Here is a 26,945-nt window from a genome sequence, read left to right as displayed (position 1 = left end):
AAGATATGGCGTTTAAATGCAGTGGTTATTTGCACATCTCTGAATTTGGAGGTCTCCATACTAGCATGTGAATTACACAACATTTCTCAAAATGACTTCTTTCTTACACACTGTCTTACATTTGGAAGGCAGAAATGTAAAGAAAGATAATTGGCAGTAATACTTGTTCTTCTATTCTGTGTTCCCCCCCAAGTCTCCAGATAAAAATGGTACCTCACTTGTGTAGGTAGGCCTAGAGCCCGCAGCTGAAAACGCCCCAAAACGCAACATGGACACATAACATTTTTCCACTGAAAACTGATGTCTTTTTTGCAAAGTGCCTAGCTGTAGATTTTGGGCTGTAGCTCATCTGGCACTTAGGGAAACCTACCAAACCTGTAAATGTTTGAAAACTAGACACCCAGGGGAATCCAGGATGTGGTGACTTGTGGGGCTCTCACTGGGTTCTGTCACCCAGAATCCTTTGCAAACCTCAAAATTTGGCTAAACACCTTTTCCTCACATTTATATGCTGCAAAGTTGTGGAATTTGAGAGGAGCCATAAACTTACTCCAGTATTGGATCTTTCATAGATTCACATGCTTAAATCGTACCCGTCGTCCAGATGGGAGCCTCGGTGTAATACAAAACCACATTCACTTATATATAAAGCTCAGAGGCACTAGGCCTCTTAATTTAGTAACATCTCACAGTCATTTTATTTAAAAAAAGGACCAAACTTAAGAGACAACCAATCAGCTCTCACCACCCCTTAGAACCCTCCTGTGAGGAGCTGATTTCCTTCAGATTTTCCACCGCACTTTGTCCTAAGGAGTATCCTCTGAGCTCTGCTCAGTTTTTCTCTCACAAACACTGTTTGAGGTGAATTTGGATTTTTCTCTCTTCAGGATTACTTCAGGGTGATTCAAACTGACTACTATGTCAGAGACACCTAAGAAAGGGCTCCTCAGAGCTTGTGCCACATGCATGAAGAAAAGCCTGCATGTTGATGACCAGCAGTAAGACTGTATTTACTGTCTCTATCCGAGCCACAAACCTAGAGAGTGCAAGGTATGTAGAACTTTTTCTACCAAGACCCTTAAGGATAGAGAGGGTCGTCTTCTCATCTGGCTCCAGAAATTAAAATCCAGTGAGAAACCGGTCTGTGATGAGGATAGTGCCTCTTCATCTGTTTCTATGGCAAAGACACCTGTCAAGCGAAAATCTGAAGTCTCTTCAGAAGAAACACCAAGTAAAGTGGCTAAAACATCTACTGAGGCACCTTCAAAGTCTGGTAGCCCTTCAATGATGAAGATGAAAGCTTCTGACTTTAAGTCTAAAAGGAAGCCTGTTTCTCAGCCGTCGATGCCACCCCTTAAGCTAAAACATACCTTCAAAAAACCAACTTCCACGCCATCAACAGGTTCATTGTCTACAGCGGCGCAGACGACGGCTCAGGTATTGACGACGACTCAGGGTTAGTGTCTGACTTACAGGCAATGTTGGCGGATTATCAGGAACGTTTCCCACCTAAATCTTTGCCCGCACAACAGCCGTTGCTTCCGCCCCCGCCAGCAACTCCTCTCTTGCCACAGCCGCATCATGCTCCTCAACCAAGGTCACAGCAGTCTCTGCTTTCCACAACAAGACATCAGGTATCCTCTGATGATGATGCGGAGGAAGGTGAGATACAGCCTGCCACTGATGAGTGGGATGATTATATAATTCCGGTTCCTGCCTCGCCTACAGCACCCATAGTTGAGTCTCCGCCTGAGGATATAGGTGGCTTCCATAACCTGCTTGAGCATGCCGCCACGCGGTTCGATCTCCCAATGCCTGACACTCAGCAGGATTGCTTCCTATATGACTTCAGAGAACCTCACAGAAAGATGGTCCGTGCAGTTCCCATCATATACCATGTGTGGAGTCAGGGCCTAAAGATATTGCAGAATTCAGCTACAGTCCCTGCGGTTCTGCAGAGACTGGATAACAAATATAAGCCAACAGAGGATGCCCCGGCCTCCCTTTCAGGACATCCAAAACCAGACTCCGTCATATCACAGGCAGCCCAAGGTCGCTCTAGGAATCCCTCTACGCCATTGACATCACCGCCAGATAAAGAAGGAAGGTGCCTAGATAATATTGTCAAGCGATTTTCTTCCATGTCCGCTATTGTGGTAAGAGCGGCCAACTCCCTTGCTCTGCTAGGCAGATACGATTTGCAGCTCTGGTCAGATGTTTCCTAATCGCTAGAAGAGCTCCCAGACGCCTCCAAAGCAGAAGCTAGAAAAGCTCTTATGAAAGGCCATCGATCTTCAGCGGAAATAATTGGTTGTGCGCTAGACATAGCTGGGATGGGTTTTAGACTATTCGCTGGTTCAGCGGTGTTGAGGCGGCAAGGCTGGCTTAAAGCCACCAACTTTCAGCCAGAAGTACACACGAAAATCCTAGACCTTCCATATGACGGAGAGGCTCTGTTTGGCAAACACGTCAACGACACCCTTCAAGCCACCAAGGCAGATACAGAAACTGCCAAATCCCTAGGCACTCTATAATCCAGAAAAGTGCCCTTTCGGGGTGCTAGGGGCAGAGGTCAGCCGTCCTTTCGTGGTGGATACCAACAATATAGGTACCCAGCCTATTCATCCACGTTTCAGCCTGCTAGAGCACAGTATCAGCTGAGGCAGCCACCTCCAGCAGCATACACCAGGCCCTACCACAAGTCCAAACAAAGGCGTCAATCTAAAGAGTCCACTTGTAGACAATGACTGTCTACTCATCCTCCTGCAACTTATCATGGAAACCTCAAACATCATCTACATCGCTGGCAACAAATAACCAAAGACAAGTGGGTGCTGGATGTGATCCGTTTCGGACACCTATTAGAATATACCCAAATACCACCTTCAATGCCTCCATCGCAAGTTCATCAAAAACACCTTTGTCTACTTCGCCTGGAGGCAGCCACCATGTTGAGGAAAGGGGCTATAGAGTCTGTTCCGCATTCCCAGAAGGGAAAGGGGTTTTATTCCCGATTCTTTCTCATCCGAAAAAAGTCTTGCCTCTGGCGGCCAATTCTGGACTTACGGGAGTTAAACAAATACCTCAAGAAGCAGACATTTTGGATTGTCACCCCCCAAGACGTCCTCCAGCTTCTAAACAATGAAGACTACATGGCCTCTCTGGACCTTCACGATGTGTACTTTCACATTTCCATTCATCCACTCCACAGAAAGTACCTGAGGTTTGTGGTCAACGGCAAACACTTCCAGTTCAAGGTCCTTCCCTTTGGCCTGCGTTCACCACCACAAATCTTTACCAAATGTCTAGTGCCAGTGGCGGCCTACTTGAGGAGAAGCAGACCTCAAGACTTTCCCTATCTTGACGACTGGCTGGTAAAAGCTCCAGATATCCAGACAGCAGAAAGTTCAGTGAGGACGACTCTGCACCTTTTCGAGGAATTAGGCCTTACACTTAACAAGGAAAAAACCGTCTCTGCAGCCATCCACTTGTCTAGCCTTCCTAGTGGCTATCTTAGACACTCAACAAGCCAAAGCCTATCCAGCACCAGACAGACTAACAAAGCTAACACAGATGGCAAGGCGCATCCAAAGAAAAAGGTGTCTTTCAGTGCAGCAGTACAAGTCCTTGGTGGACATTATGTCATGTATCAGCCTCATTCCATTCTGCCGCCTCCGAATAAGTCTAATTCAAGAAGGACTGGACAAGTAGTGGATACAGGCAGGAGGTTCCTTCGAGGATACCATCCTCGTCACGCCCCATTTGGTTCATTCACTGAATTGGTGGACAGTTCCCGAGAACATTTCTAAAGGTCTCAGTTTCTTGGCACAAGTTCCTCCAATGACTGTCACGACGGATGCATCGCTCACAGGATGGGACGCATGCTTGCAGGACCTTCAGGTGAGTGGCAAGTGGCCACCCTTTCACCGTTCGTTCCACATAAATCTTCTCAAGCTGAGGGCGGTTCATTATGCCTTGCAAGCCATCCTTCCAAGGATACGAGGGTCAGCTGTGCTTGCCAGAACAGACAATACCACCACAATGCACTACCTGAACAAGCAGGGAGGAACACGGTGTTGCATACTCTCCCGAGAAGCACAGACCATCTGGAAATGGTGCATTCACCACTCCATCCACATCACTGCCGAGCATGTCCCAGGCCTCCAGAATACCATCGCAGATTCGCTAAGCAGACTTACCACATCCTCCCACAAGTGGGAGTTACACCAGAAGACGCTAGATCGGATATTCGACCAGTGTGGAAAACCGAATCTGGACCTATTTGCATCCTCCCGGAATGCCAAATGCCAACATTACGCAAGTTGGCATCACCAATAGGAGTCATGGGGGGATGCATTTTCGATCGCATGGTCAGGGATCTATGCATACGCTTTTCCGCCGTTTCCTCTCCTCGCAAGGGTGATCAGGAAGATGAAGTCAGAACCCTGCCAACTGATCCTCATAGCTCCAGCGTGGCCGTGTCAACCGTGGTACACAGAGTTGCTCCTCCTGTCAGCCTCTCCATCCATCAGGCTCAGACCAATTCCAGACCTGCTTACCATCAACAGGGGCAAGTGAGACACCCGGACACCAAATCTCTCAGTTTGCACGCATGGCTCCTGAGTACAATGAATTTGGCCATCTAGATCTACAGTCTGAGTGCAGAGGTGTGCTAGCTAACACACGTGCTGCTAGTACCAGCAAGTCTTACCGACTAAAATGGAAGAGATTTTGTATTTGGTGCAAAACTCAAAATGTCCATCCTTTCTCCTCCGCACCGGAGGCAGTGTTGCCATATTTATTACAGATGGCATGTTCAGGACTAGCCCATTCCTTATTAAGAGTCCATCTAGCTGCCATCTCCAGATATAGAAGAGTGCCAGGCAAACCATCCTTATACTCTCTCAGATTGGTTAAACAATTTCTCAGAGGTCTCTTCAGATCATTTCCTCCAGTGAAACCTCCGCCGCCGGCATGGCAACTTAACATTGTTCTTGGCCAGCTTATGAAGGAGCCTTTTGAGACGATCCACAGAGCAGACATTAAGTACCTCACTTGGAAGGTGGCTCTCCTTTTAGCCCTTACTTCGGCGCGCAGAGTTAGTGAAATTCAGGCTTTCACTATACAAGAAACTTTTCTGCAGTTCAGACAAGACAGAGTCATCCTGCGCACCAATCCTAAGTTCGTGCCCAAAGTACCTTCCGAGTTCATATCAATAAGCCGGTGGTGCTCAAGACTTTCTTTCCGAACCCGCAAACTGCTGCGGAAAGAACTCTGCAGTCGCTCGACTTAAAACGATGCATGAAATTCTATCTGGACAGGACAAAGTCGTTCAGACAATCTACTCAGTTGTTTGTAGCGTTCAGTGCTACTAGGAAAGGTCACCCGGTAACCAAACAGACTATATCCCGATGGATTAAGGATGCAATCATATTTTGTCATCAGAAAGCAGGAAGGCCATTGAACACAACCGTAAGAGCGCATTCTACTAGAGCTGTCTCTGCATCCTGTGCACTGTATGCTGGTGTCTCAAAGACATCTGTCATGCTGCGACATGGAGAACAACTCACACCTTCACACAGCATTATTTCCTGGACACGGAGTCACTTCGGGATGCAGCTGTTGGTCAAGTGGTCCTTTGAAACCTGTTCCAATGACAGTGAGCTAAAATACTCATTTCCCGCCATCCGCTTATTTTCTACTATATCACATTTTCTTTGATAGCATGTTGTAGATCACAGTAAGAAGTGTATGTACAAATTATCAGACCAGTTTGCATTTCAGAATGCTATGCTATTGTTTATAGAACGAAAATGTGTTATTCACTGCTTACTATTCTGATTGAAGCATGTGAATCTATGAAAGTTTCAATACTGGAGTAAGAAACAAGTTACTTACCTGTAACTGTAGTTCTCCAGTATTGGAAACTTTCATAGATTCACATGCAACCCACCTTTCCTCCCCCGGGGAGCTCATGTTAATTTTCTCAGCCTTAGATTATTGTTGCACTTGTGCTGGGAAAATATGAGGGAAATCAGCTCCTCACAGGAGGATTCTAAGGGGTGGTGAGAGCTGATTGGTTGTCTCTTAAGTTTGGTCCTTTTTTATAAAATGACTGTGAGATGTTACTAAATTAAGAGGCCTAGTGCCTCTGAGCTTTATATACAAGTGAATGTGGTTTTGTATTACACTGGAGGCTCCCATCTCGACAACGGGGAATGATTCAATCATGTGAATCTATGAAAGTTTCCAATACTGGAGAACTACAGTTACAGGTAAGTAACTTGTTTCTTACTTCTACCCATCATTACCCTAAGCCTCCTGATAAAAATGGTGCCTCACTTGTGTGGGTAGGCCTAGTGCCCAAGACAGGAAATGTCCCGAAACATACTGGACATATCACATTGCTCAATTGAAAATGGACGTGTTTTTTGCAAAGTGCCTAGCTGTGGATTTTGGCCTCTAGCTCAGCCGGCACCTAGGGAAGTCTAGCAAACCTATACATTTCTGAAAACAAGACACCTAGGGGAATCCAGAATGGGGTAACTGGTGGGGCTCTCACTGGGTTCTGTCACCCAGAACCCTTCGCAAACCTCAAAATAAATGTAGCTAAAAAAAAACACTTTTTCCTCACATTTCAGTGCTGCAAAGTTCTGGTATCTGACTGTACTCACAAACTTCCTTCTACCCAGCATTCCCCCACGTCTCTCGATAAAAATGGTACCTCACTTGAGTGGGTAGGCCTGGTGCCCGCTACAGGAAATGCCCCAAAACACAACGAGGACACATCACATTTTTCCAATTAAAACAAACATGTTTTTTGCAAAGTGCCTAGCTTTGGATTTTGGCCTCTAGCTCAGGTGGCACCTAGGAAAACCTAGCAAACCTATACATTTTTGGAAACAAGACACCTAGGGAAATCCAGGATGGGATGTTGTGTGGGGATCTCACTGGGTTCTGTCACCCAGAATCCTTTGCAGACCTCAGATTGTGACTTAAAACACTTTTTCCTCAGATGTCCGTGCTGCAAGGTTCTGGAATCAGAGGGGAGCTACAAACATCTTTCTACCCAGCATTCCCCTGAGTCTCCCGATAAAAATGGTACCTCACTTGTGTGGGTAGGCTTTGTGCCCGCAGCAGGAATACCCCAAAACAAAATGGGGGTTATTACAACTTTGGAGGAGGTGTTAATCCGTCCCAAAAGTGACGGTAAAGTGACGGATATACCACCAGCCGTATTACGAGTTCCATAGGATATAATGGACTCGTAATACGGCTGGTGGTATATCCGTCACTTTACCGTCACTTTTGGGACGGATTAACACCTCCTCCAAAGTTGTAATAACCCCCAATGTGACTTGTGGAGCTCTCACCAGGTTCTGTCACCCAGAATCGTTTACAAACCTCAAAATATGTGTAAAAACACATTTTCCTCACATTTCAACGATGCAAAGTTCTGGATTCTGAGGGAAGTGTAAGGAAATGCCTCCTTGGCATGGTTACCCCCTGACTTTTTGCCTTTCCTGATGCTAAGTTATGATTTGAAAGTGTGCTGGGACCCTTCTAACCAGGCCCCAGCACCAGTGTTCTTTCCCTAAACTGTACCTCTGTCTCCACAATTGGCACAACCCTGGCACTCAGGTAAGTCCCTTGTTACTGGTACCAAGGGCCCTGATGCCAGGGAAGGTCTCTGAGTGCCACCCTAGGGACCCCTCACTCAGCACATACGCACTGCTTCCCAGCTTGTGTGTGCTGGTGGGGAGAAAATGACCAAGTCGACATGGCACTCCCCTCAGAGTGCCATACCAACCTCACACTGCCTGTGGCATAGGTAAGTCACCCCTCTAGCAGGCCTTACAGCCCTAAGGCAGGGTGCACTATACCACAGGTGAGGGCATATGTGCATGAGCACTATGCCCCTACAGTATCCAAGCAAAACCTTAGATATTGTAAGTGCAGGGTAGCCATAAGAGTATATGGGGTGGGAGTCTGTCAAACACGAACTCCACAGCACCATAATGGCTACACTGAAAACTGGGAAGTTTGGTATCAAACTTCTCAGCACAATAAATGCACACTGATGCCAGTGTGCACTTTATTGTAAAATACAGCCAGAGGGCATCTTAGAGATGCCCCCTGAAAACTTACCCGACTTCCAGTGTGAGCTGACTAGTTTTTACCAGCCTGCCACACACCAGACATGTTGCTGGCCACATGGGGAGAGTGCCTTTGTCACTCTGTGGCCAGGAATAAAGCCTGCACTGGGTGGAGGTGCTTCTCACCTCCCCCTGCAGGAACTGTAACACCTGGCGGTGAGCCTTAAAGGCTCACCCCCTTTGTTACAGCACCACTGGGCATCCCAGCTAGTGGAGATGCCCGCCCCTCCGGCCACTGCCCCCACTTTTGGCGGCAAGGCTGGAGGAGATAATGAGGAAAACGAGGAAGAGTCACTCCCCAGTCAGGACAGCCCCTAAGGTATCCTGAGCTGAGGTGACTCTTACTTTTAGAAATCCTCCATCTTGTAGAAGGAAGATTCCCCCAATAGGATTAGGGATGTGCCCCCCTCCCCACAGGAAGGAGGCACAAAGAGGGTGTAGCCACCGTCAGGGCCAGTAGCCATTGGCTACTGCCCTCCCAGACCTAAACACACCCCTAAATTCAGTATTTAGGGGCTCCCAGAACCAAAGAAGACAGATTCCTGCAACCTAAAGAAGAAGAAGGACTACTGATCTGAAGCCCTGCAGTGAAGACGGAGACGACAACTGATTTGGCCCCAGCCCCACCGGCCTGTCTCCCTACTTCGACGAAAACTGCAACAGCGACGCGTCCAACAGGGACCAGAGACCTCTGAACCCTCAGACGACTGCCCTGCATCCAAAGGCCCAAAGAAGCTCCAGAGAACAGCGGCCCTGTTCAACAACCTGCAACTTTCTGCAACAAAGAAGCAACTTTAAAGACTTCTCGTTTCCCGCCGGAAGCATGAGACTTTCCACTCTGCACCCGACGCCCCCGGCTTGACCTGCAGAAAACGAACACTACAGGGACAACTCCCCGGCGACTGCGAGCCCGTGAGTAGCCAGAATTGACCCCCCTGAGCCCCCACAGCAACACCTGCAGAGGAAATCCGGAGGCTCCCCCTGACCGCGACTGCCCGTAACAAGGGACCCGACACTGGAACAAACACTGCACCCGCAGCCCCCAAAGACCTGAAAGAACCGAACTCCAGTGCAGGAGCGACCCCCAGGCAACCCTCTGCCTAGCCCAGGTGGTGGCTACCCCGAGGAGCCCCCCCCATGCCTGCCTGCATCATTGAAGAGACCCCCGGGTCTCCCCATTGCTTTCCACACAAAACCAGACGCCTGTTTGCATTCTGCACCCGGCCGCCCCTGTGCCGCTGAAGGTGTATTTTCTGTGCCTGCTTGTGCGTCCCCCTCCCCCCCCCCCCCCCCCCCCCCCCCAGTGCCCTACAAAACCCCCCTGGCCTGCCCTCCGAGGACGCGGGTACTTACCTGCTGGCAGACTGGAACTGGGGCACACCTGTTTCCATTGAAGCCTATGTGTTTTGGGCACCTCTTTGACCTCTGCACTTGACCGGCCCTGAGCTGCTGGTATGGTAACTTTGGGGTTGCCTTGAACCCCCAACGGTGGGCTACCTTGGATCCAACCTTGAACCCTGTAAGTGTTTTACTTACCTGTGAACTTAACAATTACTTACCGCCCCCAGGAACTGTTGATTTTTGCACTGTGTCCCCATTTAAAATAGCTTATTGCCATTTTTGTCAAAACTGTACATGCTATTGTGATTATTCAAAGTTCCTAGAATACCTGAGTGAAATACCTTTCATTTGAAGTATTACTTGTAAATCTTGAACTTGTGGTTCTTAAGATAAACTAAGAAAATATATTTTTCTATAAAAAAAAAACCTATTGGCCTGGAATTTGTCTTTGAGTGTGTGTTCTTCATTTATTTGCTGTGTGTGTACAACAAATGCTTAACACTACCCTCTGATAAGCCTACTGCTCGACCACACTACCACAAAATATAGCATTAGAATTATCTCTCTTTGCCACTATCTTACCTCTAAGGGGAATCCTTGGACTCTGTGCACACTATTTCTTACTTTCAAATAGTATATACAGAGCCAACTTCCTACAGGGAGTCACAAACCTCCTTCCACCCAGCATTCCCCCAGGTCTCCTGATAAAATTGGTACCTCACTTGTGTGGAAAGGCCTAGTGCCTATGGCAGGAAAGGGCACAAAACACAACATGGACACATCAAAATTATCTATTACAAAACTACCTGTTTGTGCAAAGGGGCACCTGTGTTTTTGGTCCTGGGCTCGGCAACTGTCTAGGGAAACCTACCAAACCCATACTTTTCTAAAAACTAGACATCTGAGGGAGTCCAGGGGAGGTGTGACTTGCTTGGATCCCCCAGCGTTTTCTTACCCAGAAACCCCTGCAAACCTCAAATTTAGCTTAAAACAAAAACACAAATTTTCCTCACATTTCTATGTGGGATCACCACACCACCCAATATTCCCCTCAGATGCCCAATAAAAATGATACCTCACTTGTGTATGTGGGCCAAGTGCCTGTTGCAGGGAAGGGACAAAAACATGTAGCAATTGAGGGGGAAACAAAGTGGGTCGAAAAGGGCAGGGTTTTTTTTTTCAAATGTTTTTAGACTGACAAATGAGGCAGAGTTTATTTTTTGGTATAGATGCAACAATGTTGGGTGGTAGGAATTTTGTGGATTCCGGAAAGTTCCATCACAAAAATGCAAAGAAAATTCATGATTTCAATCAAAGTTGGAGGTTTGCAGGGCCTTATGGGTAGGGAAATGGTGTTGGTGCATGTGAAGCACACAACCCTGGACTCATCCAGAAGTTTAGTTTTCAGATTTGTCTAGGTCTGGTAGGTTTTGCTAGGTGGCAGCGTACCAAAGTCTAAAAAGTGCAGCCGCTCACCATTCCAAGTAGGACAATATTGGGAGTTAGCCAAACTCTCTTGGCCCATATGTAAAATCAAAACCCCAAAGAGTCAAATGTCCTCTTGCTTGCCATTGCGATGAGATACTTTAGTTTGCCGGGGGGGCTGAAAGACTGTTCCCCTCTTCAGTTGTGGTGGGGGCAAAACCATGCCCATAGTGGTTGGCAGCCCCCACCCATTTATTGTTTTTAATTCCCTGGCATCTATTGAGCTTTCAGCCCCCCGGTGGCCAGATCGGGGGTAATTACCCCATCCGACCCCCAGTGGGCAGAACAACTTTGTCCCCATTTATTTGAGGTAGGGATATGGCATCTAGTGGGCTTTCTGCCTCCTTGGGGGCAGATGGGCCTTACAAAAATAGGCTGGTCTGCCCCCAAAGGGGGACAGAAATGGCCAAAATGAATGCCCCCCAGGAAGGGAGCGACTCTTGCCCAGGGGTCCACTCCCCCGCCGCAAATAAAAAAATATGCACACTCAAAATAATCCCTGATACCTGGTGATTTGTGCCCCTTCTTGGGTGCAGATGAAACTCATATAAATAGGCCGAACTGCCCCAAAGAGGGCAGAAACATCCAAAATGAATGTCCCACAAAGGGGAGCAACCCTTGCCCAACACCCCCCCCCCCCCCCCCAAACAGAACACACACACAACATAATCCCTGGTCCTTAGTGGTTTCTACTCACCTAATAGAAATAAGCCGATCTGCCCCAGAGGGGGGCAGAAATGGCCAAAATGAATGCCCCCCCAGAAGGGAGCAACTCTTGCCCAAGGGGCCATCCCCCAAACAAACAGCATGCACACACAAAATAATCCCTGGTGCCTAGTGGTTTCTATCCCCCTTGAGGGATGATGGGCCACCACCCCCAAAACAAACAACATGCATACACAAAATAATTCTTGGTGGCTAAAATAATTCTTGGTGGTTTCTGCCCCCCTTGGGGGCAGAAACCACCAAAATGAATGTCCCCCAAAGGGGGACAACCCTTGCCTAAGGCCCCCCCCCCCCAAACAAAAGACACACAACAATCCCTGGTGCCTAGTGGTTTCTGCCCCCTTGGGGGCTGATGGGCCTTACAAAAAAAGGCCAGTCTGCCCCCAACGGGGGGAATGGCTAAAAGTGATTTGCCCCCATAGGGGAGCGACCCTGGTTTCTGCCCCCTTGGGGGCAGATGGGCCTAATAAAAATAGGCCGATCTGCTCTCAAGGGGGGGCCGAAATGGGCAACAGTAATGTGCCCCCATGGGAAGCGACCCTTGCCTTATGTGAAATAAGAAACAAAAGTAAAATCCCTGATGTCTAGTAGGCATTCCTGCTGCATGATCACTATGCGATGGTGCAGCAGGAATGCTCAAATAGATATCTGAGGAAAGGAAATTCCTTTCCTTTCCTCTGATGCCTCTCTGACCTCCCCCTTCCCGAGGAGAAACTCACCAGTTTCTCCGTCAGCTGTGACCTCTGATGACCTCAGCACGCGGTGACATCATCAGATGTTACTGGGGGGTGATTGGGGGTGGCAGCAGAAACCTTTCTGCTGCCATCCGTGCCTGGGGTGTGTGCTCAGGTGGCCTACAGGGGGAGCGCTAGCACTCTTCCCACCCAGTGGTTCAGTCCCTGGACGTAGCTGTTACGTCCTTGGCACAGCAGTGCTGTACCCAAGGACGTAACCGTGGTCAGGTCAGATCAAAGCATCTTTATGCGGCATACATTGTCATAAAGGCATGAAATATTGATGCATAAATCTGCAAAATATTATCTGACTTGTTCAGTATATGAATACAAGAGAGAAAATCTGATATATAAAAGTGGATAAACCTACGATTTAAAAGGGACCAGACTTACAGCCCATTCAAGGGCTCAAAAATTCAAAATTTCACAACATAATTCTATCGAGGAACGTTTTTGTAAAAACACCATAGCAGGCCAGTATTGTTTAAAGCCAATTTTTCGCCAAGGGGTACTAAAAATGGACCTCTTCCGGTTGAATATAGTGGACAGATTATTTCAATTACTTAGTGGGAGATCTTTCTTCCATGAACCTTGAATGGTAAAGGCAGCTTTAAACTGTATAAGATTCAATCTAAAAAATATGAAATAAAAACATCTTGGATTCATAAACCAGAGTAAATATGGTTCAGCATAATTCACCGTAACTACGGGGATATATAATTCCACAGACTTTAATCTAATCATGGAGAATTCAGTATAGTGATTTTTTACAAGGACTCTAGCATCGCTTCTCCTTGACCATGGATCTGAAAATATTTCCAAAAGCCCTAGTTTGCCAAAGAGAGCTTTTACATAGACGAGCCAATGTATTTTATTTTATAAGGATAGGCAATGTGAAATACATTCTCGCACCAATTTTCCTTCATGGTTTAACCAGCGTTTTACCGAAGGTAAAATAGGAGTGATTTTATCTAATCCTCCACGAAAGGCAAGCCCAACTCTTCATGAGAAATTACATTTGCAGTATTTTTAGGGACAGCCAGCAGTCTACGTGCAGAACCATTTTCGAAGCGCTGCAATATATTCACATCCAGATACCCCCAAACACCAGCCCCAAAAGTAGCAGCCCAGATAAAAAAATTTAACAATGTGATCATTTCTAACAGTGGTTTATGATTTAGAGTTCTGGCAAAACGGAATATTGCTTCTTAGTTCCTTGCCATTTGCTGTGATCCCATTTTAATATGGGCTTTCCAGCTAACGTTGGAACTAAAAGTTATGCCTAAATAGTTAAAAACCTATGCTCTTTTAAGTATAGTCCCCCCCATCCTATGAATCTTTGTTTTTATGTTTTGAGGACCACAGAACATGATGTATGATTTCGACTGATTTATTTTTAGATCCAGCCCCTCTATGCGTTCCACAAAGAAATTCATCAATTTCTGTAGTGTAGACCATTTGATGTTCGGGTTATTAAAACTGCGTTGTCTGCGTATAACAATATGGGGAGTGGGGTCCCATCCATCTTAGGTACATCTGCCCCGGCGTTTGTAAGATGTTCAGTTATGCCATTAATATATATATCTAAAGAATAGAAATGGTGCTAAGATACAACCCTGTCTCACCCCTCTAAATGACGTTATTTGAGTTGTTAATTCTCCCTGCGGGCCGCAACGTACTGCAACCTTTGAATTATAATGCAGGTGTTTTAAAAGGACAAGAAGGTCTAATTCAAACCCCATCTTCGCCATTATTGCTCAGAGTTTATCCCTGTTAACTAGATCGAATGCACTAGATAAATCCATATGAATAGACCCCTTTTTCACATTTACATACTTGATGATAATAAGGTGAATATTTGGAGTTTGTTCAATGGTGCCAATCCCTGGCCTTAATCCACACTGGACTGGGGTTACAACCTTATTTTCCTCAGCCCAGGTTTCTAGGCGTGCCAAAATTACCCTCCCTAAACCTTTGACTGTGGCATCTATCAGGGAGATCGGCCTATAAGAGGCAGGTAATGATTTGTTTCCTTTTTTGAAGATCCACATCAAAATGGCAGATCTCCAGGAATCTGAGATATTATCCTCCACCTCACTTCTTAAAACTTTAGTTAAAATTGGTCTCCATAATTAAATATCTGATTTGAGAAAGTCTACCAGCACCACGTCCCGCCCAACATCGTTACTCGGTGTCGAGAGGTTTAGTGCCTAACTACCTCACCCAGCGCAATAGGTGTAGATAAAGGCACTGGCAGAGCTTTTAAAGAAGAGTCAACAGATTGGTCATCCGTGTGAGGTTGGGTTGAAATACTCCCACATAGTGGGTTACCCACTCTACGTTGTGGATCAGTGTTCCACTTTGGGGGTTTCTGCCTGTGAGAAAAAAGGTTGGTTTATTACCTCCCAAAACTTTGTGTCATTTTTTTAAGGTGGCTGCTGCTGTTCAATCTTCTCACGCTTTTGCCCTAATCTCCCTTTATCTTGCTTACACATTATCATTTTTATTCCTGTGTGACTGTATGTACTTCCTGGGGGCAATGTGGGGCTGATTTTAGAGCAAGCATTAGGCTTTTGTGGGCTGCCAAACATGCAATGTTAAACCAGTGAACTAAAGGGGTGTTTTGAGATGATCTGTGGGCTGTCAGGCCCTCTCTAATTTCCCCCACATAAATGATTACATCCAGCCAATAAAGTTGAGTTGGGTGAATTCTTTGACAGACACTGTTGTATGAAGTCTGTGTTTTCCCATACTATTTTATGTGTAAAGCTAACCGGGTTAATTTGCTCCCTTTTGATCCTAATGCATTTATTTCTATTAAATACCAGTTTTTGCTCAATATCTGGGAGCGGCGGGTGGAGTTTATTGTAGTGTTTAGTTTTAAAGTGGTGCAAAGAGGATTATGGTCATTCAGGCAGTTGGCAACAATGTTGTGCTATAAAGTCACATGAGTGGCATCTGCCGAAATAATTATAAAATCTATAACGCTCCCCTTAGTTCCACCTGTAAGGGTGGTATTTTTTCGTTAGGATTGTCCCTTGGTCCACCTAGTATCTGTAGATCTAATTGAAAAATAAGCGTATTCAGACCCTCACCCAAAGAATTACGTTTAAAGTGCGCCCTGTTCATTCCCTCATCATCCAACGGTGTGCCACACACTTGGCTATTAGTCAGCCCAGAGTTGGATGTTAAAATCCCCCACCCAGACCACGATTGCTTTCTTATTTAGGTGGAGAAAGTAACTATCACTGAATTCATCAACATCCTGAATGGCTTTTAGCACTTGGTTATTAAAAATATTATTCTGAATGTTAATTAACAGGATGTCCCATTTACCCCTCTATCGATATCTGCAATACCAAGAACTGCTGGGATGACCATTTAACAGCTACTTTTAACTTTATCCAATTTTACAGAAACAAAGGTGGCACGGCCACCTCTTGATCTGCCTGCTGTGGAGGGCAGGGCCGTTTGGAACAAGGTATGAAAACCGTCTATGTTACAAGTACATGTCATCCAAGTCTCTTGCACACAGATCACATCAAAGGTAGACACAAAGTGTAGCCAATCCGGTTTATCCAATGATAACGAAAGAGGAGCAGCATTACATGATTCCATGCTATGAGAGTCTTTAGTCCCATAGGCTGGCTCAGATGTGGTAGGGGCCCCTAGGTGGTTTATCAATAAAACAAGATTATCTCCTGCTGGCTTCCCACTAGCTGGGGAGTCGAAGTTAAAAGTAGTAGATGCACAGTACAGCAAGCCACTTTGGAACTCCAGCATGCCTATTTTATTGGAAGAAATAGAATGGCCTCCATACTGCAGGACAGCAAGCCAATCATTTTAGTCTAAAGAGGCGGGGGTCCTGCCAACACCTGCTACACTAGATCTGCGTTATGTCTGTTATCCTCATAGGAGCATGGTTGGATGGAGTGATCTTTCCTCTTGGCCAGGTTTAAATGTCTGTAAAAGTAGTCCAAAGGACGGTCTACGACAGGCCCATCTTGGCCTGGGCGCAAGCAGGACACGTCCGTACCTGGGACTCCTGAAGCGCTTTTAGAACGTCATAGCCTCCCCACGTGCCTCGGGTTAGTCTGAGAGATGAAGTCCCACCCCAGACTGCAGGAAGTAAAGTGCAGCATCCACAAGACCTGCGCTGCAGGAATCCTCAAGTGCTTTTAGCGTGCCGTAGTCTCCTCGCCTGCCTCAGTTTAGTCTGGGGGATGAAGTCCCACCCCAGACTACAGGAAGTAGAGTGCAGTGTCCACAAGACCCATATGGGATTTTCTCTTGCGATGCGGGGTAACAACTACATGAAGTAGCCATTTCTCTGATCAAATGTGTGCAGGAGCTCAGTAGTACCTAGCTTTGCCACAAGCTTCTATGTTTATGATATTAGGTGGCATCAGTCTTTGTAACTTCATTGTCACCGCAGTTGCCCCCACACAAAACCACAAGTCCATGATACCTTTGTTAGACAAGGTGTGCCTATGGGCTACAGTGCTTTTCAGTGACCTTTAGGTCACGCAGATTAGCCAATTCTGCTTGCAGTAAAGCTCCTTGTCTGACATCCTGTAGATACCACTCTTTATAGGAAACCGGTCACTGGTGTTGATATCTCCCCACAGAGGTTTAGGTAAAAATTTCTCTGTCAACTTCTGCAAACAGCAGCTGTCAGCAATTGATAGTGTCATGATCTGGGTCTTGGGGTGATAGTCACCAATGTCAAAAGTAGTACTACTTTTAGATGTAATCGTATCATCTAAAAGGGTCTAGCACTCTATTGGTGAGCAACATTGTAAATTTTGGAGAGAACTCGTCAGGAGACTTTTACGTTGATCATCCCCAAAAGAAAACATACAGTCTACCCAAATGATAAAAGTAAAAACATGTTGTCTTATGGAGTCTTTACTGGAGACTTTCGACCTTACAGAACATCTTCATGACTGTAGTTTCAGGGTCCCATAAATTCAAAGCTGTGTTTTTGATGTATATACAGTTGTGGGTCGATTTGCAATTGAGGATAGACCATAGCAACCCCTATAGAGGTGTGCCATTTAGGATAGCGGTTCCATTAGTCATCACAATGAATGACAGTGATTGGGTTGAGGAGCAATGCCCCGTTACTTACAAATATGGGGAAGATGGTCTAGGGTGGAGAGGAGGCATTGTAACAACTTTAAAAAGTTGGCACTGGTCTTTAAGCTCTCAGACTTTTTTAACCCCTCGATTCAGCAGAAGGCAGTAGTCTTGCCTACTGATACCAATCACAGTAACCTTCATGGGCATCTGGAAATCTGAATAGCCTTCGAGCTCGGTGCAGAGACAGAATCATCTGTTGACCATCTCAGATTCTGACAGTTTGAGGATGAACAGCTTTCTAGGCACCAGTTTCTTCATCATTTCAACGTTCACAGGAGACGTACGTTTGTCCCAACATCTTTCAGCTGACAAAAGGTCAAGAACCCTCTACTAGATTTGCTTGCCTTCCCTGCTTCCTCGGCTGTCGAACTTGAAGGATAGATGCTTTGATTGCGGCATGTCCCCAGGTATGCAATCCTCCCCACCCCGCCCCCGCATTGTAACGGCGGTTGCTCAGAGGAATTAAGGAGAAACAGGTGGAGTAATTGTGTTAGTCCCAATCTAATCCCATAAAAGTTGGATTTTCTTTTAGAGGGGATGGCAATAGTACCAGTGTGAGAGATTCAACGTGTCAACCTGGATGTTATGGGGCTGAAGCTGTAGACGAAGGGAATGTCCGTAATGCTGTTCAGCAGTGTAGGAAATGCTCTCATCTGGAGTCGTTGAATATTTGAGTGTTTGCACATTAAGTTAGGAGACAAAGGTTCACTCCCCTATTTTTCTTGGGTTGAATATTTATTAGTTTTGCTCATAACTATCACCGCAGCAAGAAGGCTCTAGCAGTTTGTGGAGCTCTACTCAGTAAAAAGAAAAACATTTTATGATAGTTCACCCGGAAACCTGCCTTTTTGAGACGTCTTCTTTATTGCTCATGATTCCCTCGTTCTTGCTCAGATGTCAGGGAGTGAATCTGACAACCTTCTTGCACCTCCGGGAGTAGGATAAAGACAGGTTTTCCGCATTGGTTGACGTCACTAGGACAGTTGAAACATATGTTAATGGATTCTAGAATTTTCTTCAAATTGACTCCCTTTAGGTTGCCTTAGGAGCTATAGTGCAGAATGAGAAAGCTTCTACTGTTTGGTGTGACTTATGCCATGGCTCAAGTTCCCTTACCAGTGGGTATTTAGGGGTGTTTATCCTGGTTTAGGGCTAGAGAAGTTTATTCACATTGTAACCCAGGGAAGTTTGACTTTGGACAGGCTCATCATGTTTCCTCACATAGAATCAGAGATAGCGATTTAGCTTGACAGGCAATATAATGTGTAGGGTGTCACTTCAAATGGTGAATAATAGATGTCAGTTCAGATAGGACAAGGGGTGCATATATTAATCCAGGATAGGAAATGGCGAAGCCACTTTACAAACGATCAGGCATACAACTGTCACTTAAGAGACAGTGTGAATGATAAATGTATTATTAGGACAGGATGAAGGAGGGGCATGTCAGTTTCCAGAGGGTGAATTTTTGACATGTCCGTTTGTACAGTGATGAATAGCGAGGTAGCTACACAGACGAGGTTACAGATATATATTTCACGCTGGAAGCCGTAAGAGAATGTGATGTCACAGGGTCAGAGATAGAAGTTGCTTCATACAGTGCCCTATAATGTTGATTAACACGAGCAGAGATGACGCCACTTCACATTGGATTAATGATTGAGAGGTCACCTCTCATAGGGTCATACATTGAACTATCTTGATAAACTTAACTGGAGGAGTGATAGTAACATCTCATGATCTGTGTTTTCTCTTTGTAGAAAGGGTCTTCAGGTCCTCTATCCTGGACTTGATGCCTCCTGCAGTGTCATCCCAAGCTGTGCGGAGTATCGGGAGAGTCTTATGTCCGATTGGGGCCCACCAGTGGTGAAGTTTCCATTCGCCAGAGTGGTAAGTGTTACACTCTGTTATGTAATGTATACTTGTAAAACGTATATATATATCCGAGTAGAATGCAAATGTTCAATTTTCAGTGTGATCTTTTAGTACAAATGTTGCATTGCATATTACATTACCATTCACAAACCTATTGGCGTACAAATTGCATATCCTTGGTTTGTGAATGAGAATCGTACATCAGACCCACAATATCTAAATTGTTGTTTATAATTAGATTGTGAATATCAAAGCAGTATTTACTAGAAGATCAAATGTGTAGAAATCCTCTGCACATGAGACTCTGACTATTGTGGGCTGTTATCTACACATTGAGAGAAAACGTACTTCTTGGCCGTGGTTTTGATCTCTACATGAGGGACCTAGTTGCCGCCCAATTCAAGGAGTGCATTATTTAGTAATGGGTCAGTAGGGTAGTCTGAAACTAGAGAGGTAAGATTATACCTCATATATCGTAGTAAATTAAGCTCTCGTGCCCTGTCTGCACCCATGAAAAAGCACTTAAAGACCATATTGGCATGCTTAGCCTTGCAGTTAGAAGTGACCATAGCACAACGTGAATTATTTTCATTTTACTGTTTTCTTCATACAGCTAAACCATGGTAAGCAGCAAATCGTTCTTTAGCGCCCATAATTCAGCCATCACTGACAGTAGCACTATGTGGATCTTTCCATTGTGCCCATAATAGCATCCCTGATTCTGATTTAGATTACTACGTCTTGACCAAAGTCTTGTTCAATACTGCTGTAATTGGTACTATACATTGTGCTCTTTTTGCATTGTCACTGTGCACCTAGACATATTTAACCTTTTTACATTTAAACGCTATGATCTTTGATCCTGACATAATATTTCCTTTCTTCTTCTGTATGCTTTGATGAACTATTATATGAACTATTATATGCAGACTGCATGCTGCATCAATCAGTAAGTGAGGGGTGACAATCTCAAAGGGACTGGTAGTGGAAGCTGTTCAACTCTGCTAACTCATGCTTTGTACATTAACCAGATAACATTCATTGTTGCTAAATAACACATAAAATAAATTAATTTCACATTAGATGTTTTAATTCTATCAATAAAGATACTTATACCCAGCGTTCTATCTTTTCATTGTACCTCCTGCATGAGATTGCAGATTACAAGAATCTAGATGGTATATCCTCTCCACCATGTCCTTAATAAAACTGAAACTTTTTAAAAGTAAATTCTGTGAACCTACCTATCTCCTGCACTTAGGAAATCTTCTAGGTGTCCGCCCAGAGAGAAAGCCTTTGAAGCAATGAGCCCTAAAAAGGAAACATCTATCCCACTTCAATCATGATTTAAAATACCCATCTTGCAATTGTTGGTTGTGATACCTGGTCCTAAGAGCTTCTGAATGGATATCAGGAATTATCGCAGGCCTGGGGGTTTGACCTCTCCTATCATTTCCTTCTATGTTTTATGGCATCTGTTGACATATAACTGGATCGGGGAAAAATTATACAGGACAATTCTTCTATTCGATTTGGTCCTCTTGGATACTATAAAGGTTACACAGCCCGCATTAAAAATCTTGTCTATAAGGTTGAGAGTTTGGACAATACTCCTGTAGAAACAGTGTGTGGTAATGAAGACCGGGTCCGGTGAGTTATATTTTGCACTTTATTGTGATTAACTTCCCCAGCAGCGAAGGAATGACCACCTTGAGAGATGGTCAAAGTCCAACTGCGGGAAAACAAAAGATACATTACAAAAAGGAATGGAACAACAGTAAAGGCTCGTGCACATACTTGTACACAAAGGCAAGCATAAGATGTGCAGTAATAAACAGCATTATAAGGCAGACAATAAAATAAACTGCTAGCACGATATGCTATCATGTGAAACTGAATGCTAACATTACAACACAGTGAGACAGTAACATTGCAAGTTTGGCTAAAAGTTCCCTACTCGATGGAACTGTTAATCAGCTTTAGAACCACATTCACATCCAATAGTATAGAAATACTGGGGTTCTGGGAGCAAAGCTAAGTGAATGTTCCTTAATAGTCAACATATTAAACCGTTGTTTGTCACTTGTCACTGTTAATAGGCATATGACCTCCCAAATCGCTTATCTGCAGGTGTGTTTTTGGTCTGTATGCCTTCCGTGCTAGTTTGAGAGGAAGTTTAAGATTTTTACAACCTCTGTCCCAATAGGATCTAGATTCCATCCTTCACATTAGCGAGATTATCTTCTCCACGCCAAACTGTAATATTTGACAGTGGCCTCTGCCCTGGCCTTCCTAATGTTATCTGAATCTTGGAGTGAAAGTCCTGAGACTTCCCAGTGTCTAATGTAATCATACACGCCATTAGATGAAGAGATCCTTCCAGGACTAGCTGGTGTGACCTATTTTGACTGTCCATCATAATGTTCTGCTGATGAGGACGAAGCATTGGATGATTCCAAGAAAGTTCCAGAAGAACTAGCAAACAATGTGTCTTTCATTTCTCTGAGAGAGAGATTTGCTTACAAAGCCATTTGAATCAAGGGTTGTGAGTATCACTGCTCCTTTGTTTAACAGTGCTTCCACCACCTGGTAAATGAGTGAACATTCTTCCCCAGAAAACACAAGATGCCTGGGCCACCAGTGTTGAATGAGCATTCTTTTGAGTTCTGTTTGAAAGACAATGATTGTTTGAAAAACTATGGCATCCCGAATAAATCTTTCTCCTTGCGGAGGAGTACTCCAGCCACCCTTCCAATTGTGGTTGGGGGAAAACAGAACTCCTTTTGGTGTATTGGCAGCACCATGGATTGTTCCTCATCCCCCTTGGCTGGCACCTCGCATGGGTAAGAATTAACTTAACTTTTGCTAGATTGCCATGTTGGAAGCCCTGACCTTTTTGGGAGGCTGAGTCTCCCTTACTCCTACAGTCCCCACCAAAAACCTTCTGTCCAAACACCATCTTGATTGATTGATGGACATTGTCCAGGGATGAAAACTTAGTGACAAACTTCCCCAATTCTTTTATGAAGGGATCCTCAAAGAGGCCTCTCATGCACCCAGTCTGCATCATAAGGCGCCAACCCACCAAAATCGGATTAGTCTTTATGACGAGTGAGCACCACCATTAATGGTACATTTCGCATTTCCTAAAAAGTATATCGTACTTTGCAACCAACCAAACAGGTCGTCTGTGGAAATCAGATTCAAAGTTTCCTAAGCTTCATCAGCATCATCTAGTATATTCATTAGAGGGACAGATATTTTCAGCTTGCCCTTGAAAGCTCTTCATGAGCAGTTAGTATATTATTTGGGATCTGCATGAGTATTGCCAGAAATTAGGTTATTTTCCATAACCTAGGATATTTGCCCTTTTCATCTCGCCATCAGGGTCGATTCAGGCCTGCGCCTTCCCCTCTGATCATCCTCATCCGTATCTTCCTTTTAAGAAATCAGAGTTATCACTGCAACTCATATGGACACAACCACTGGCAGAGACAATATGTCCAGCTTTGGGGAGGTGGTACAATGTTTATATTTTTATTTTCGTATTGCTAGCATATGTCACATTAATTAAGTAAAAAAAAGAAAAAGAAGAAAACAAGCTGTCACCTAGACATGGCATTTTAGAGATAAAAATAATCATATATAATTTTACTAGAGCAGTAGAGGTTCTTCCTAAAAGGTAGGTGGACTTTAAACAGTTTTGGAAACGCTTTTTACATCACAATAAAATGATTCTTACTTGTGTGAGGAGAACATTCTGTAGCATGAAGAGATAGTTTCGGCATACAATAATGACAAAAGATTGAATAAGGCTACAGAATGTAAAGGAAAAAAGCATTTGCAAAGTAATGTATTGGCTTACCAGCCCAAGCACTGAAGGGGATTCCTCTGTAGATTAATGTGTTCAAGTGATCAGGAAGAATTCCATCTTTCAAGTTTGAGAGCAGTTGGAGGAAATGGGCTGACCAGTTGGCTCATGCTGTATTCTGTGGTGGGCAGAAGCAAAATCTGAATGACACTTGAACAAATCTGTGAATGAATAAGGGGACTCAAGTCCTCCTATCTGTGTACATTTCTTTTTTATTTAATGTGTGTTTTTATTACATAAGGCAAGCAAGAAACACAAAGGTGTTTGTAGACCACATTAGTAAAGACCCAACTGGCCGCATACTAAATCTTTCATTTGTCGTATCAAACCTCATTCCCATCAAAATGTAATAATCAGTGCTTTCATATATTGATGGAGAAACTGCCATGCTGGTGGGCCTGTGCAGAATGTGCTCTGTTTCTAGTACAATCTGTGTTACCCTGTGCAACCTACCTTGTATTTAGTCAAGTTCATTGCCTAAAAGAGGGAACAAGGAGAATTAGGAGAGCCTTATCACCTCCCTATCATTGAGTCTCACAGGGAATCCCTGAAGAAGAAGATACAGTATAATTGTGATTGGGACTGAATGCATCAGATTAGCCCTCATGAGGAATTTCTTCGAGTTTGAGGGCAGTCTAGTTTTGCAGGTGTGCGGACATTAATAGAAAGCACCTTTACCCCTAGTATAGTTAAATGTTATTTCCATCAGATTGAACAGAAATATATATTTGGTCCAGACAATCCATTTAAAGACACGATGCACATTTGGAAGAGCTGCATTGTTTATGCTTCCATAATAGAATGGCACTCATAGTGAAGCAAACTGCTTCATTGAATGGATCAATGATAGGAATCTTTTTTCAAATTTTGCATACAATATCAGTACCCAAAGCATAGCTTTTCTCACCGTCAAAATCTTCTCAGATGGTTTTTTTCTTGCCACTGACACATACAATAAACTTACTGGAAGGAATAACCTTTTAGGATTTGACAGCTTTCACGCATGTCCACTACAGGAGAGCCTCTCTTTGGACCAATTCCTAGGGTTACACAGGAATTGTAGCCAGATCTCAGATTACAATATGAAGTGCTTTATTTATGAAAGAAAGAGTGTTGGTGCCCAAAGCTCTCCTCAGACGACCACAGAGAGTGCAATTAAACATCAATGCGCTGAATAGCAAGGCTGGGTAGTCTTAGAGCACTATCAAACACTCACTGACTCTTGCAGGTTCCTCCTTTCTCCCTTTGTGACGGGTTTGCTGTCTTTTTCTTCTTCCATCTTTCCAATATGTGTGTTTTTCCCTCTCTTCCACTCAGTAAATATCTGATGCGTGGAAATAAGTGCTGGTTCCCAAAAATAAGTGCTGATGGCTCCTCAGCAACAACCGGCTCAAATTAATCACTGACAATATCCAAGCAGTGACATTGATTCACAAATTGAAAGAGAAGAAATACTCAATTGGTCATTCCGAGTTTGGCGGTAACCTGACCGCCACACCGGCGGCAGTGTTATGACATATAACAAGTAAGGCGGTGAACCCAATGTAACACAGACAACTCACCGCCAGTACAGCCACCGCCGACGAGCAGCATCTGGTGGCGGTAGGCAACTTCAGGCTGGTGGAAACCAATGTCCCGCACACTACATTCCGAGTCACCACGCCGCCAGGATATCTGGGGCGGGCTGGCCACGATGAAAATCCTGGCGGAAACAAAGTAGAAAAGGAGGCAACCTCCTCCAGGCACAGAGACACGTCCGCGGCCGCCATGGCAAACAAACTGCTAGTCTTCCCAGCGTTGTATCTCACCATACAAATTCAGGGCCAGCAACAACTCCGAAAATGACAACCATAAGTATGCCTAGCACAGAGTGGAGGAAATGGCATTGATACACTCCCACACATAACACACATTCACAGACAGGGAAGGCCACACATACAGGCACACACAAATACATTGAAGCCAAGTACCCAATACACACACAAAGCCAAGCAGGCACGTTCCAGACATTCAGCACAACGCACACATACACCACCAACACAGTTATACACATCAGTACACAACAACCCATAACCACACATCGACAACTAGACCACAAACACCTCAACGCATGCATAGACAGTCACGTTGTGAAACTCCACACATATACAAACACCATAAACTGTATGTAGTAATGGCACACAATCAATGACGCGTCACGTACATACAAGGAAATCCACAGATGCAGCACCATACACATGGACACACACAACACCCCATACAATACCATAAGCAAGCAGTCAGACACATAACAACATGCACATGGCAAAACCTATCTACCCAGCGCATGTAACAACACAGACACAACCCATACTCAGACCACACAAACCGTTGCACACAGATGTCACACCAATATGTAGAAGGAAACCAGGATAAACATCTCAACTTGCCAAGCACAGCAATGTGGGCAGATGTATTTTTAAACAAAATATAAAAATAAACTATATACAAAATGTGCCAAATGGCAAGTCCAGTGTCCGGAAATGCAGGACACATTGTTCATATATCGTGGGCCCAACTTGACTCCTGACAGCAAGTAGGCCTCAACGTCATAAGGGCAAAGGGGCATCAATGGACAGGCAGGCACCTCAAGGGTTTGGGGGTGGCTTGGATTTGGAAGGGGCATGTCTCGATTTGGGCTTGAGAGGTAGAACTTTGGCTCTGGGAGGGGTGGATTTTTTGCTGGGTGGAGGAGCAGGGGAAACACCAGAGGGGGCACCCGAGGAGTGGGAGGTGGAAAGGCCTGGGAGGGACAGGGGGACACGCCATTTATGGGTAACACGGGGTGGGAGGGGCAGAGGGAAGAGAACAAGGGCGGCAAGGAAGACTTTGAGGTACACGGGCAGTCACATGATTAAGGGTTGGGAGTGGAGGTAGAGGGAGTGCTCGTTTGACGTGTTGGTGTGCTGTACGTGGATGCTGATGTGTGCATGTCTGTGGTGGGTGAATGTTGGGTGGGTGAGTAGCTGCGTGTGCATTCATTGGGAGGAGGGGGATAGAGATGTAGAGAGAGGGAATGGGATATGTGTGAGTGAATGTTGGAGTGGTGTGTGCAAGTGAGGTGTTGTGCTGCAGGTGGCAGAGAAGGTAGTCATGGTGAGTGCGGATGTGGTCTGTGAGGTGGGTGTCTGTGAGTCTGCTGTTGTGGTAAATGAGGGTATGACAGGAATGCTGGCAGGACCAGTGTGTGATGATGCAGTGCTGGCAGGTGTGAGTGGTGATGTGTCTGTAAGGGAGGTAGTGTGGGAAGTGTCTGTTGTAGTGTAGGTTAGTCTCATCCTCTTTCGTTTGGGGGGGGGGGTTGTGTAAGGAAATGCCTCCTTGGCATGGTTACCCCCTGACTTTTTGCCTTTGCTGATGCTATGTTTTGAATTGAAAGTGTGCTGAGGCCTGCTAACCAGGCCCCAGCACCAGTGTTCTTTCCCTAACCTGTACTTTTGATTCCACAATTGGCACACCCTGGCATCCAGGTAAGTCCCTTGTAACTGGTACCCCTGGTACCAAGGGCCCTGATGCCAGGGAAGGTCTCTAAGGGCTGCAGCATATCTTATGCCACCCTGGGGACCCCTCACTCAG

General features: G+C 45.1%; 1 long non-coding RNA gene across 1 annotated transcript in view; it reads left to right on the top strand.

The window, feature by feature from the left end:
* LOC138266647 (uncharacterized) overlaps positions 1-23,035 on the top strand; it is a 421,676-nt gene extending 398,641 nt beyond the window's left edge. Inside the window, exon 3 of the long non-coding RNA XR_011199599.1 lies at positions 19,345-23,035. This is a non-coding gene — a long non-coding RNA (uncharacterized lncRNA). The remainder of the gene's footprint in view (positions 1-19,344) is intronic.
* The last annotated feature ends 3,910 nt before the right edge of the window (positions 23,036-26,945 follow it).

Source organism: Pleurodeles waltl, chromosome 11, assembly GCF_031143425.1.
Source record: "Pleurodeles waltl isolate 20211129_DDA chromosome 11, aPleWal1.hap1.20221129, whole genome shotgun sequence".
Taxonomy (NCBI): domain Eukaryota; kingdom Metazoa; phylum Chordata; class Amphibia; order Caudata; family Salamandridae; genus Pleurodeles; species Pleurodeles waltl.
This window is presented reverse-complemented; position numbering and strand designations above follow the sequence as displayed.